This window comes from Anas acuta, chromosome 9 (genome assembly GCF_963932015.1).
Source record: "Anas acuta chromosome 9, bAnaAcu1.1, whole genome shotgun sequence".
In the NCBI taxonomy this organism is placed as follows: domain Eukaryota; kingdom Metazoa; phylum Chordata; class Aves; order Anseriformes; family Anatidae; genus Anas; species Anas acuta.
Genome location: NC_088987.1, coordinates 25,156,412 through 25,170,752, shown reverse-complemented (window position 1 = coordinate 25,170,752; position 14,341 = coordinate 25,156,412). Strand labels below are relative to the sequence as shown.

The following is a 14,341-nucleotide window of genomic DNA, read 5'->3' as shown; positions in this document are numbered from 1 at the left end:
CAAACTATGCTTTATTTTCCCACTTTCAGACAAAGAAAGGTCGAGGGAGCCAAGCTGCAGCTGTGCAGTTTGAAAACTGTCCTCTGTGAGAGGAGAGCACTTTAATGTGTAACAAAACAGAAAAATTGCACATACTGACACATGGAGTGCCTGGACACATTGAATGGGCAGGTCAAGGCATTGCAGAAGGCAGCTGTACTTCAAATTTGCTTCCACTTTGAAAAATCAGCCTATTTAGAGATTGGAAGTCCCAACCATTTTTACTGTCTTGGTTATCATGTCATTTACACAGATGTCAGTCTGTGGTCTCTGGTGTTAATGGTGATTGTGTTGGGCACAAATGCAGAAAGAATCAGTTCTTGTATATTTATTTATGTGTGGGATCTTCTCTTTTCCAGACTCTGCCATATCAGTGACACCTATTTGAGAATAAGAATATGTTTTTTAAATCATAGATTTTATTTGTAACAGAGTCATTCAAATATGACCAGGCTGTGCTAAATATATATAAATTTGTAATTAGAGCTCATTAAAATCATATTATCTTGTTCCTTGTGGAAATATGGCTAATAATAAAACCTTCAAAAACTCTGCATATGTAGACCTGAGACAGACACTCATTACTATTAAGAAGAGGATTGGAACCTTAGATATCAATATTCAAATAAATAAATAAATAAAATAAATAAATGTATTCAAATAAATGTATTCAAATTTTTATACCAGCAATATAGAGGATGACAGGTGTCTCCTCCTACATCGGTGTCTGCAGCTCTGGGGACCAAAAACAAAAAAATACTGATACAGGAGTCTGGAAACAGAAACAACAACAAAAAAATAACTCTTAAAATGATGACATGAACATTGCTTATATGTCTGGAACAATAATTGCTACAGTTTCATTTTTTATTTTTTATTTTTTTTTAAACAAACAGTTGAAAATGTTCAAAGAACAAAATTATCTGAGAAAAAGGAGACCTTAACTCTTTTCACTCAGTGTTGTGTTTTCCCTTGGAGAAGCGTAATTATCTGCCAAATGTGGGATTATTCTTTTATTTAAATCCTGACTGGCAGCAAAAAAAAAAAAAAAAAAAAAAAATCTGCTCTCTGCTAAAATTATCTAATTTTGTAACTGTTTCAATGATATGTCTGCTTTTATCAAATGATGCCCTTTCTTCCTTGCTAGTGGAATACTCACTGTGCTCCATAAAGTCAGTTTGCGTTATTTCAGATTATTTCACAAGAAAACTGAAAAGGTGGGCTTTTGACAATGATGGAAACAATGAGGCATGAAGAAATCAGGAAAGATCAAACATGCTCATTAGTTTAGATGGTAAGAAATAGAGGCATTAACAAAAACACAGTATCTTTCTTGTTAATATCATATTGTATGAAATCCCATAATTGTCACATCAGAAAAAGCCTAATTTACTTTACAATAATAAAAAATTTAATAGAAATTCTTATGCTTTATATCACATGCAGTAGAGGGAACTCCTAATTTATTGTATTACTTTGATGTATTCTTTTATTACTTGAAAGGCCAGTTCAAATTGCGGAGTTTTTATGAATATTTTATAGGCTCAGTGTTCTGACTGATGAGAAATAATGCTCTGATACGTTCTGAGCCTCCATCTCTATTGTGCTCGAACTAAGCCCAGCACAGGAATAGACTGCTGAGGCAAAAACCCAGTTGAGTCATTTTCTATATTCCTTTATTTCCTGTTGTAAGTCAGAGCATCCCTAGAATAGGTACAGGTGCCTCCCAGGGACTTTGTAATAACAGCATATCAGTAGTGCAAAGTGATCTCTTTTTCACATCTCTTCTCTGGTTAGACATGCTTTTATGACCAAAATGCTTATGACCATGCTTTTATCACCAAATTAGGTGAACCTAATTTGGGCAACTTCATGTTATAATCCTTGATTTAGACCAACTTTTGAGTTAGTACAACCTAAGACTAGTATTGATCTTCTTTATTTTCTTGCATTAAATTATAAATGTCTTAAAAACTACGAGTGTGTGTTTTAGCAGTTTTAATATTACTTCTTACCTGGTCCATTTGAAGGATAATAAAGATACAGCTGGTTTAATTCAGATTTTAATATTTCTCTATGTCTTCTTATGATTACAATACTGATGTTGAATAGATACTGAATTATTTTGATTCAATGGCATGTCAATATTTATGTCTTTTCTTCCCTATGGCCTTTCTCCCTGTATATCCTGCTAAAGAAAAAAGGAAACAGTATGTAGGATATTGTGGAGAAATATTCTAGGCAAAGTAGTGCATATATCAGAGTAGGAAAGATGAAAAGTATGTTAAAAAAGTTATCCATGCCTGCTCATTATATATTCTCACTATGCACAGCAAACAAAAATGCATACTGAAAACTAATCAAAATACTACTAAAACCCATGATACATCTATAAATTGCATGTTGAACAATATAGAGTCTTTTCCTTACTACCAGTGAAAAACAACTTATCAAATTATTTCTATTTGCTCATCCAAGATCTGTGTTGTCCACACTGCTCAGAAGACTTAACGTGACGGACTTTGGGTGTTGGTCTCTACATAACTGTAACAGGGTTGAAAAAGGAATCTGTCATCCTGTTACGTAGCTAACAGCTCCATCTACTCACAGCAATTTTTTATATAGTAACCAACCAGTAAACCATAAATGGTTTAATGACATTTTGTTGTTACTTGAGCCATGAAATTATCAATGTTTCTGGGTTTGCCCAGCATTGAAATCCCAGTATCTGAGATTTAGTGAACACCAGAAGCAGACAAATTGGTGCCTGGGTTTTAACAAGTTATCTTGTTTTCCTCTTGATGAGCAGACCAGAGGTTTTGCTATTCTAAGGTTGTGGGAAGCATCCAAACCAATTAGACCTGGGAGGGTTTTTGCAGTTCCTCTCCTTCATGTTCTGCCATTGAAGGGTCTAGTAGCAGCTGCTGATGTGGCTAGCCCTTAAAAACAGTAAAATATCAGTACTGGACAATGTATACAGCAACATGGGTGCACTGTGAGAGAGAGGAAGGGAGGAACAGAGGGGAAAGAAAGAAGATTTTAATCAGCTGTGTCTATTCTCAATATAGAGACATGCCTCATATCATTCAGCAGCATGAAGATGATGTGTTTGCACAATAATTTTTAAGAGAGTGGTTAGAAAGAAAAAATAAATATTGCCTGTCTTTACCCCACAATTTGATAAGGAAATTAGTTCCTGCATTTTTTTGGTAGGAAGCCTTAGCTTATTCCAGAGAAGAGTATATAAAGCCACAGTATTACACCATTAAATAGATTTGGTATTAGTTATGTACTAAACTTCCTTTTATAAATATTAATACTTGGAAAAAATCTATACTGTGTTGAAAACACAATTTCAAACTCCTTCCCTAGCCTTTTAGTTTACCCAAAACTGACACAGAAAAGAACCTCTGAGGTGCACGAAGGCTAAGGAATTTAACTCCTGCTAACATTTTTCCTCAAAAAAATAAAAATAAAAAAATTAAAACCATGCTTGAGTAATCATTCAAAAAGTATCTCTGTGAGTTAAATGCTTATCATATGCCTGATGTTGTGAAAGTGCATCTCAAGACTCTCATGCCTAATTACTGCATATATTCAAGACATAATTAAGGTGAGCAGCTTTTATTCTGGTTAACTGTCACACTGCTGATTTGCAAGTGTGCGCAACTCATTTACGTTTTTTCTCATACTTTCTTCTTATACCTCTTTCTCATTGTGTCTCAGTACACAGAACCATATTTTCAATAGTGTTTGTTGTATCATGTCCCTGCAGCCCCACTAGACAATGTAAAAAACAGTGAGGGTCCTGCATAACATGCCCAGAAACATGCATGTAAAGTATCACTTTTTTTTTTTTTCCAACATTCTCTTTTCTACCTATTGCCTCATTTTTTTTATTTTATATATTTTTTTTTTTGGGGGGGGGGTGGGGGTAGGGGGGAGAATGATATGCCACTCCTTTTCATCAGGTGTTTTTCTGATTCTGTAATCCAGATCAGTCATGGCTAAGATCACACCAAGACAAATAGCAAGAAAAATCAAACTGCACCAAAATCTTCCAGTCCAAATGTCCCAGGCTCTTCAGAATGCTCAGGGCATTACTACTCTACATGTTTTATAAAACAAAACCATGCACCTGCCTTTCTACTGAGTTCTGCATTATGTTTCCTTTTATAAAAAGAAAGCAAAATCTAAGGACTCTTGCCATCTTACAACCTACAGGCTATTTTCTGCCTGCAAGCTGTGAAGTACATATTAGGTAGCCTGGAGAAAAAGGCAGCCCAGAGCAGGATGTAAGGGTTGCTGTAGCTGCCAGCTGTCTTGCTGGTGCACAATTTTGGGGCACGGGCACCCCTATGCTGGTGCTGGAGGTGAGAAATACTTCAAATGAAGTCATCTCTTTAGCTGATAATAATGTAATCAATGAAACTTTTCATAAAAGCATTCCACTTCACTGGTTTCAGGGCACTCAAAATCTACTTACAGCAGATTTGAATTTAAATAAAAGACTCACTGTGTCAACTTTTAAATCACTTATTGTGATTCTTCAACATACTGGCAACCTGATACCAGAAATTCTGCACCCTTTTATCTGTCTTAAGAAATGCTTATTGAACTAGAAGTCACTTTCCCACTCTTGGACTTCAAAAAAATCCAAAAGATTTAAAAATAACAATTATACAAAGGACATGAGAAAGTTCAGAAGAAAAACTCTGGTTTCTCTGACTTCGAGCCATGCAGCTCTCTGAAAAGCATATTGAACATCATTGCACCCAGAGAAATAACATAGCATTATATATTTATTTATTTATTTATTTTAGGCTGCCTGTATGTTTTGGTGTGTCTCAGGCTTCTGACTATCCAGATCAGGAATCAAGGAGAGACAATGTTGGATGGCACTTTCTCTTCCAGCCTTTGTGGGCCTGGCTTTATTTCCCCTGGAAATGAAAGTGCAAGGAACAGAAGAAAAATCCTTTCTGGCTTACACAGAGTCTCACCTGTGCAGATGACGCCTCATGAATCTGACAGGCAAACATATCTGATTCAATTCACATATTGCAAAAATCTTGCTAAAATATTCTGATGATGTTTAAATTAGCAACAAACAAGAATAGGAAATTATGAAAACATTATATAGAATAAAGTTACCTTAGCTAAGGTATTCGTTTATAACTAAACTTCAAAAGCCTTAGATTCTCTAAATGCAACACTGTAGACACATTTAAAACAGGTAGGAAGAGAGATCACTGCATTCAACTTCAGTCATGGTTAGAAGCAGCATACCTGTAACCCAGATGTAGGAATCTGTTTTAATAACTTCTCCAGCAGAAATTTATCTGAGGTTTCTAGAGTCAATGACTGAGGTGAGAATGAGGAAATCTCTTGTCCCAACCCATCAGTGAGTATCTGCAGGTTCTCAGTTACCTAACTTGAAATTGCGGTGAGGATCAGAATGCACCGTGTGGAACAATTGCAATCCTTTACTGCAGAAATTGTAAGCTAAATTAATTGATATGCTCAATATGTATTTGGTATTTTGTGATTTGCAAATTGTTGGAAACACAGCAACATTCTGTTTATTAATGGCTTAGCAGGAAGCACATACCTGCATGTGAGCTCCAGTGTGTCTGGGGAAGAGGAACAGTCCTGTGAATCTGCAAGATTAGATGGAGATGAGCTGTGGGTTAGAAGACTGGTACCATGGGAGGTGATGTTATTAATTTTTTTTGTTGTTTTTATTTTTTAAGTCATAAACCATCAACAAAAGAAAAAAACTCTATTTCTGAGTAGTTTGGAAGAAAAAGAGAAATAAATCTAGCTCATTACTTAAAGTGAGGCAGTTAGAAATGGTTTATTGTTTTAATACTCAAGACTGGCAACTACATTAAATATAAAAGCAAACTAGGCACTTCTCCCTAGCTACAGTCATGGAAGATATTTGTACCTCCTCTGTACCTAGAAGCATATGAAGGTACTGGTTAGTTAAAGCCTCTTAAGGAGTCCTTCAGAAAACCTAGTTTTCTGAAAAGTATAAATATTAGTAACTAAAATACTGATGTTAAATCACAAAAGAATTGTTAACCTAACTATATTCCCACCTCAGAAAACAAGCATTCCTTGCAGATGGCCGCAGCTCATTCTTGGTGATGTCAGTGTGGAATTTCTCAGTGTGGTGGAAAGGGACAGGTTGTGCCACAGCAGTGGACTTTGTAGTTTTCCTGAAGCCATGTTATAATGACATATTGACAGATAGCTCTCTGCAGACTTCAAGGGCTCAGATCTTTATTGCATCTACCAAGCAAATTGAATGCAATGCATTCAAAAACTGGAAAGCAAATGTAAGCTCAAAATCCAAATTCACATAACCACATGGCAGGTTCAGTAATGAACAAAGAACAACAGCAATTTTGTTTACTTGTCTTAAAGTAATAATAAGCAAACTCCCAAGTCTCTACATATGGATTCAAAAGTTGAAACACTTGTGTGTAAAGATAAAATTCTCAAAATCTTGAACTTGTACATGGTTAATTACTTATTGCTAATGTACTCAGTTATTTCTTTCCTGGTGAACAAAAACACCTACTGGGTATGTATTATCATAGTGCAAGAAGCATAAAGCTTTACCGTTGCTTTCTTAAGCAATAACTGAAGTGGTGCCATTCACATTTTGTTATGTAGAATTTTGTTACAGAATACTGAAGTGTCTTGCCCAAAGCTACAGAGGATTTATTTACCCTGAGCCAGTGATCACTTAGCTTAGTCCCATAGAAGAATTTATGTCTTGGGTAGCAGCTATTTATATTAAATATGTTTTATTTAACATTTTTAACCTCAGAGCAAGGCCTGAGGTTAACTACTGGTTTTACAGAAAGCGTAAAGGAAAATTTAAGATTATTGAAAATTTATCTAGTTTCAAAAGTAAGTGGATATAGTATGAATCACACCACAGATTACAGATTCTTACAGCTGCTCTAGTATCAGGCATAGGAAAAACAGTTCTGATTTGAGATTTTATGTTGAAACTATGTCAGACTCCTCCTTTTGTATGATTCTGAAGTGAAAACCAGAGTTAAATATTTCCCCCCTTTTTTTGAGACTTTTAAAACCCCAGACTCAAAACAGGACTTAGGACAGCTAAAACTACAACACTGAAGAGCATAAAGAAATTTTGCAGGAGACACTGTGTGTCAATAGATGTTAGCAAACTAGTGAAAACACAGACTTGAGTATTTAGTCTTAAAGGTTTATATTTGTGTAAATAATCAGATTCACAGTGACAAAAAGGAAATGTAAAAAGAGTTTCAGTGAGGAGAATGTGATATCAGACTGAAAGATAATAACCAGAACCCATCTGCAATCACAGGCTATAAAGAACATTTTTCCTAAAGTGCATAAAAAATAGTTTTTTTTTTTTTTTTTTGCAAATATGTAGATCTTAGCAACATGAGGTGTATCTTGGAAGCAATAAAACATTACTTGTAAAAATAAAGCTTAAAAAAAAGCAAAACAAAACCTCTTCTCCACAGAACTACTTTCACAATCATTTACAGAGATCTGATATATAGACTGACCAAGGGTGTTTTTACTGTACTGAAGACTGTACAGTTTGGAGCTTCAAGAACCACTAAAATATCATTATGTTCATCTAGTCTAATATCCTGCAGCACACACGGTTATAGCCAGGGACACTTGCACTGAGTCTGTCATTTGTGTTTAAGTAAGTATGCCTTATCACCCAAGCTGACCTGTAGAACTGATCTGTCACCATTACTTACTGCTACTTCATTATTTTTTTTTGTCATTGGCAAATTTTACTAGCAGTGATTTCATATTACCTTTCAGATTCTTGTTACACTTGTTATTCGAGAGGTAGAATTGTGCTGAACCAAGAGTACTTCTGTGGAAGACTCTTTATAAGTAGTACCGACAGAAATTTCTTATTTAAGAAAACAATTTATTCCCTAACAGTCAATCATTCCTTACCTGCTTATATTGTGTTATATTAACTTCGTATAACTTCTTTGAAATACATTATTTCTTTATGTCATTAACTTAAAGTATTTTGAAATTCCAGATGACTAGGCCATTAAGATATGAGTATGTGCTTTGAACTTCATTATTCTAACTAATGTGCAAGCTTGCAGTTTAATGGTCAGATGCAGAGAAATAACCAACGTTTTTATTGTCCCATAAAATTTTAATATGAATGGCAATAAACAGCTCAACTAGAAAAGTTATTATTTTTAAACTGATTTATGTCCTTTTCAATACTATGTTTTTAGTGCCCTCTTTAATTTTTACACTTTATTTATTTATTTATCTATTTTCAGAACTAGAAGTTAATTCATCTAATAAGAAAAAGCATGTGCAACAGCATGTATATTCAAATATTAATTTTATTGCAGAAGTGCTTCATCTCATGAAGCTGAGATTAAAACTTTCCAGTAAAATGAAGCTTATTTCCTAGACTTGCAGCAGTACTTAGAATGAGAAGAAATGGGACCTCCGCTGATAATTATTTTGGTTATGCACAGGAATACCTGTACTTTTCCACGCATCTTCAAACTTCAAACAGAACCAGGATGAAAATATGTATTGCTAAATTGGTTCATTTAGAAATGACTGGGAAGATACTGAATTGACAACAATAGTGCATTGTTAAATTTATTTGAACAAAAAACATTGTGACATCTTTGTAATGAAAAGATGGCTATGGACTATTTAAGTCAATACACTTCTGTGTTGCTACAGATCAGGGAAAACTATAGAGCTTGTTGAGTACAAGTTGGCTGAAAACCTCAGTCCCTATTGTCTTTGTGAGCTTGGGCTATTGGTGATTTTAAACTGAGTTTCTGGTAGGTCAAATACAGTTCAAAGGCTGACCGATTTTTTCTTCATCATATAGATGATGAATACTAGAATACTATTTTTGTGCAGATTTGAAGCTAAATGAATGTAAGTGGATATATAAAGAACACTCATGTGTGGATTATACTGAGTACAGCAAAGCAAAAATTGTGTCTCAATATATTTGAAAATAATACTTCAAAGTATTTAGAAAAAAGTACAAATTATTAAGTGGAACATTTCTAAATACAGTCAGGAGAGTCCAGATTTGGTGAGATATATTCAGCCTAAAGTTGAACATCTAGTAAGAAAACCTAAGGTGGCTTTATACCATTTGTGTCTTTTATGAATCTGAGGCATTACAGATGGACAATTTGACTTCCTTACAACAAGGATTGTGTAAAAGCAGGTTCAGAGCTGCCTAAATCACATTTGTGGGATCAAAGAAGATACAAGCCAGATAGCACTAGTAACACTTGGCTGCCTCCTACATATCACTGTAGGATTTCCAAGAGATTCTTAGAGGTTGTACATTTCCAAATGTTGAGCAAAGATAACAGCAAAGAGGGAGAGGTGGAGACAGTTTTTCTACTCATCAATTTCAACAAGTCTAATCTTATTGCATAAAAATGCACTTTAAATAGCAACTCGATGTAGCATTATTTATAACACAGGCTATTTCTATCATTTCTAACATTTCTATCAATTAGAAAGTCGCCCATTTAGAATTTCTCTCTGCTGCTTTTCATTAATATAAAAATAAATTACCATCAAAATCCTTAGAAGGAAAACTCTGTGGAAGTGACTTTCCTGGTTTTATTGGAAAAAAAAGCCCTACAACAAAAAAGTGAGGTAATGTCCAAAATGTCTACCAGCTTCTTCAATGAAATGTCTCATTTCATTGCCATCTTACTTTTCAAAATAACACAAACAAGTTGTCTCTCCAACCAGGGTGTAGTGCAAGCCACCATTCATGAGAATGCTACAGAAAAGATCACTGTCTTTTGACAACACAGGCAACTTACCAAGCTCAGTATGCATACTGAATCAAGAGAGGTCTTCCTTCCTTCCTTCCTTCCTTCCTTCCTTCCTTCCTTCCTTCCTTCCTTCCTTCCTTCCTTCCTTCCTTCCTTTCCTTCCTTCCTTCCTTCCTTCCTTCCTTCCTTCCTTCCTTCCTTCCTTCCTTCCTTCCTTCCTTCCTTCCTTCCTTCCTTCCTTCCTTCCTTCCTTCCTTCCTTCCTTCCTTCCTTCCTTCCTTCCTTCCTTCCTTCCTTCCTTCCTTCCTTCCTTCCTTCCTTCCTTCCTTCCTTCCTTCCTTCCTTCCTTCCTTCCTTCCTTCCTTCCTTCCTTCCTTCCTTCCTTCCTTCCTTCCTTCCTTCCTTCCTTCCTTCCTTCCTTCCTTCCTTCCTTCCTTCCTTCCTTCCTTCCTTCCTTCCTTCCTTCCTTCCTTCCTTCCTTCCTTCCTTCCTTCCTTCCTTCCTTCCTTCCTTCCTTCCTTCCTTCCTTCCTTCCTTCCCTTCCTTCCTTCCTTCCTTCCTTCCTTCCTTCCTTCCTTCCTTCCTTCCTTCCTTCCTTCCTTCCTTCCCTCCTTCCTTCCTTCCTTCCTTCCTTCCTTCCTTCCTTCCTTCCTTCCTTCCTTCCTTCCTTCCTTCCTTCCTTCCTTCCTTCCTTCCTTCCTTCCTTCCTTCCTTCCTTCCTTCCTTCCTTCCTTCCTTCCTTCCTTCCTTCCTTCCTTCCTTCCTTCTTCCTTCCTTCCTTCCTTCCTTCCTTCCTTCCTTCCTTCCTTCCTTCCTTCCTTCCTTCCTTCCTTCCTTCCTTCCTTCCTTCCTTCCTTCCTTCCTTCCTTCCTTCCTTCCTTCCTTCCTTCCTTCCTTCCTTCCTTCCTTCCTTCCTTCCTTCCTTCCTCTCCTTCCTTCCTTCCTTCCTTCCTTCCTTCCTTCCTCCTTCCTTCCTTCCTTCTTCCTTCCTTCCTTCCTTCCTTCCCTTCCTTCCTTCCTTCCTTCCTTCCTTCCTTCCTTCCTTCCTTCCTTCCTTCCTTCCTTTCCTTCCTTCCTTCCTCCTCCTTCCTTCCTTCCTTCCTTCCTTCCTTCCTTCCTTCCTTCCCTTTTTTTTTCTTTTTAGCAAGTGAGGAAAAAACATTAAAAACCCTTCTTTGTAATGCTCTATTTGCACACACTGAAACCAATGAAATTTTTATATTCTTTTATATTTACAACCCAATTATAATGTTTTTTGTTATAACAGACACCAAGATGACTGTATGATAAAGGAATTTAGAGTATTCTCTTTTTACCACTAATGTACTGTCTGTGAGATGACCAGGAGGAAGTAATCTGTGTCAGTCACTGTTTTAGCCTTAAGATGTTCAAATTAGAAAATACTTCTTCAATATGAAGGAGTAGGAAAAGTCAGACATAGCTTTGCAGGTCCTCACCTATTTACGAGAGGAGAAGGCACAAGTAAACCAGGGCATTGTTTAAAACTGTATCCTTAAAACAGGGTTAGCAAGAGAGAAAAGGTGCCAAAGCAAATTCAAACTGAGCATAACAAGGATGGAAGAGCAAGTTAATTGGAACCAGTAAGTAGCTTGTGTAGGGTAAATTTAAATTTTTTCTTACCTCATTTTGCCAGCTTTCAATGTATTTGTATTTACTCATCCACATCTGAATTTCACTTTACATTTCCATTTACTTATTTCTTGTACTCCCCTTTTCACAGACTCTCTGAAATGGAATACAAATGCAAAGTAAGTAGTTGAATGACTATTAAAATATTTCTAACCAAATAATTTATTATTCAAACTCAAGTTTCTAACTAAATTATTTCTTCTCCCTCACTTGCTGTGAACTAGGAGAAAATCAGTTGTTTTAGTTACAGTTACAGGCCTCTGCTTAAGAAATATCTATTTAATTTATATACTTGCTAAAGCAGCACGTTGGTGGCTTAGTCTCTGAAATGTCTCTCCTTCAATCAAGATTTTTCAGAAGAGTGGGATTATCATCAGTGAACAGGGATTTCCAGTGTTGATTCAAAAAGATATATGTGAGACACTTGGATACTTGAACTGAGAAAGCTGCTGGTATAGAGCAAGTCTCATGGAATCATAAAATTTGTAATTAATGTTATCTGAAATGAATCTGAGATCAACAGAGCCCTTCTCCTGCCAAAAGACTTTCCTACAAGAGAATCTCAAATTCCATTGTCCAAAATAATTTTAAATTACCTCATACATCTACATGTTCCCTAGCAGCATTTTCATGTTGTTTAACAGGATACAACATGAAGAGCTGAATTTTCTCTACTAATCAGTCTAAATTTATCTGTACTTGCTTTCATTGTCTCCTTAGATTAATTCAGGTCATCCTAAATGAGTTTCCATGGTTACTACCAGCAACATACCTCCTGATAACAACGGCTTTCGTGAAGCTTCCCATTGGTATTCACTCCTTTTCAGAATTTTCAATGCATTGTTGCAGTAGACAATAAGTTAGGCATTGAAAAGGTAAAAATGTTGCAAGAACCAGAAGGATTGAAAACAAAAAAAACCAACACTTTAAGAAGATCATCATATTTGTGCCTGAAAAAATAAAATAAAATAAAATAAAATAAAATAAAATAAAATAAAATAAAATAAAATAAAATAAAATAAAATTAAAATAAAATAAATTAAAATAAATTAAAATAAATTACTAGGGCAGACAATGCTTTATGGAGACAATAAACCAAGAACTGGGTAATATGTTCTGATCATCTGGTTTAGACAGACTTAAAATACTTGTCTGGCAAAATTATTGCTTTATATAACAGTTTGTTCTTTTTGTTGTGATTAATGACCTTGCTAGTTTCTAAGTAGCAACAGTTCCTACAGCTACACTGGAGAAAGCACATTTTTTGGAACTGCTGTTACCTGCTGGTAAGAAAATGACTATCCTGCCAGTGCGCTTTATAGAATCCAATTAAATCCTGTCCCAAACTAGAAAGTGCTTAGTGCAGCATTTAAATAAGTAAGAATTTTAAAGTGTCCTGTTCTTGTTTTTCTATCTCATTTGCACTACATTCCATGTGAATCTTCAGACAAGATAAATTGATTTTGTTTGAAATTAATTTACTGTCTAAACACATATTTTTACCAGATACCTCTGGGAGCAATGATACTTCCTCTTGACTTCTTCTGGTACCTCAGATGGTTTTTACAGCTTGATTTATTTATTTATTTATTTATTTTTTTATGCTCAGTGCAGTAGAAGTACATTGTATGCACATCTTTTAGTGTTTCATTTTTTTAATTTACAGATCTTGGTCACAGAACAAGGATGCATGAAAATATAGCTTTGTTTCACAAGTATAAAAATGAAAATTTTAGTCTTCAGATAAGGAAACTGAATAAAATGTGACTGCTGTAGAAGTCTGATTTTTTTTTAAATATATATTTTTTCTGTCTAAAACAGAAGCAGAAAGCTGGCAGACTTATTTTGTGTCCAGAAGACAAGCTTCTTTGAAATGTGATGGTTAAACACAACACTCAGCCCACAGCTACCACTTCTTTAGCAGTTTCCTATAGCAAGTAATAGGCAGAACAACATCTATAACCAAGCACAAAATACAGGTCCAACCTGTGCTTCAAACACACTGGATCAGGGCAAAGGAACATTAGGCAAAACACTGTAGTTTCCATACTTTTTAAAAGATGTCTTCATACATTTAGCTTTTGTTTGGAAAACAGGAGGGACTAGGAAAATAATTGCCAGGTCACCATGCTTTGAATGAAGAAAGAGAACCAATCTTTAAGAGTTTTAGGAAATTTATCATAGGAAAGAAGTTGTTTTATTTCCAGTTGCCAAAACTTAAGGCTGCAAAAATCTCTTAAAACATGCATGGGACAAAAAATGCTGAAGTGGTGGCTGGATTTTGAGAGAGCATCTGCCAGAGATTTGTATTCAATTGTATGAACTGGACATATGGATTGAGTTACATTATTTGAAAAGAGTTTGGCACGCAGAAACTGAACTTCTATAAAAGCCAAGGAATACAATGCAGAGGAGCCAGGAAGAAAAAGTCTTTTAAACTGAGGTAGAAAGTGAAAGAAAACAAGATCAGAGAGTTGTGACACGTTGTGTCCTATAATAAAGGACAGTGAAAGTAAGTTTCTCAGAGCACTCTTGAATAAATCTTAGAGCTTAGTGCCATATTCCAAAAATAAATGAGAAAAATCTGTGTACAAGAAGGTTAACAGCCAGTCTGTTACTATAAACTCGTTTGGTTTTGTTTCTAAATCCTATTATTGTGGTTTTGGGTTGTTGTTTCTTTTTAAGAAACATTTCACTCTATTGGGCAAAAGAAAACTCCACTAGCAATAAAGACAATTCAGAATGGAGTAAGGTCCCTTTAGCAAACATCAGAGGCTCTTCCAGTGAACTGTAGGTAGAGAGGGCACAACCTTCCCATCAGAGAG

The 14,341-nt window shown here is 35.5% G+C and overlaps 2 long non-coding RNA genes across 3 annotated transcripts; both read right to left on the bottom strand.

Annotated features, from left to right (window-relative positions):
• Nucleotides 1–281: 281 nt before the first annotated feature.
• LOC137861159 (uncharacterized) lies at nt 282–2,539 on the bottom strand. Its single transcript, XR_011099424.1, has 3 exons — nt 2,055–2,539; nt 724–811; nt 282–419 (listed from the first exon to the last, which is right to left on the bottom strand). It is a non-coding gene; the product is annotated as an uncharacterized lncRNA (long non-coding RNA).
• A 167-nt stretch (nt 2,540–2,706) lies between these two features.
• LOC137861157 (uncharacterized) lies at nt 2,707–12,654 on the bottom strand. Of its 2 annotated transcripts, none has more exons than XR_011099423.1 (4): nt 12,289–12,654; nt 11,508–11,612; nt 5,648–5,696; nt 2,707–2,978 (listed from the first exon to the last, which is right to left on the bottom strand). It is a non-coding gene; the product is annotated as an uncharacterized lncRNA (long non-coding RNA). The 2 variants fall into 2 exon arrangements; XR_011099422.1 differs by lacking the exon at nt 12,289–12,654 and adding an exon at nt 11,809–11,942.
• Between the last annotated feature and the right edge of the window lie 1,687 nt (nt 12,655–14,341).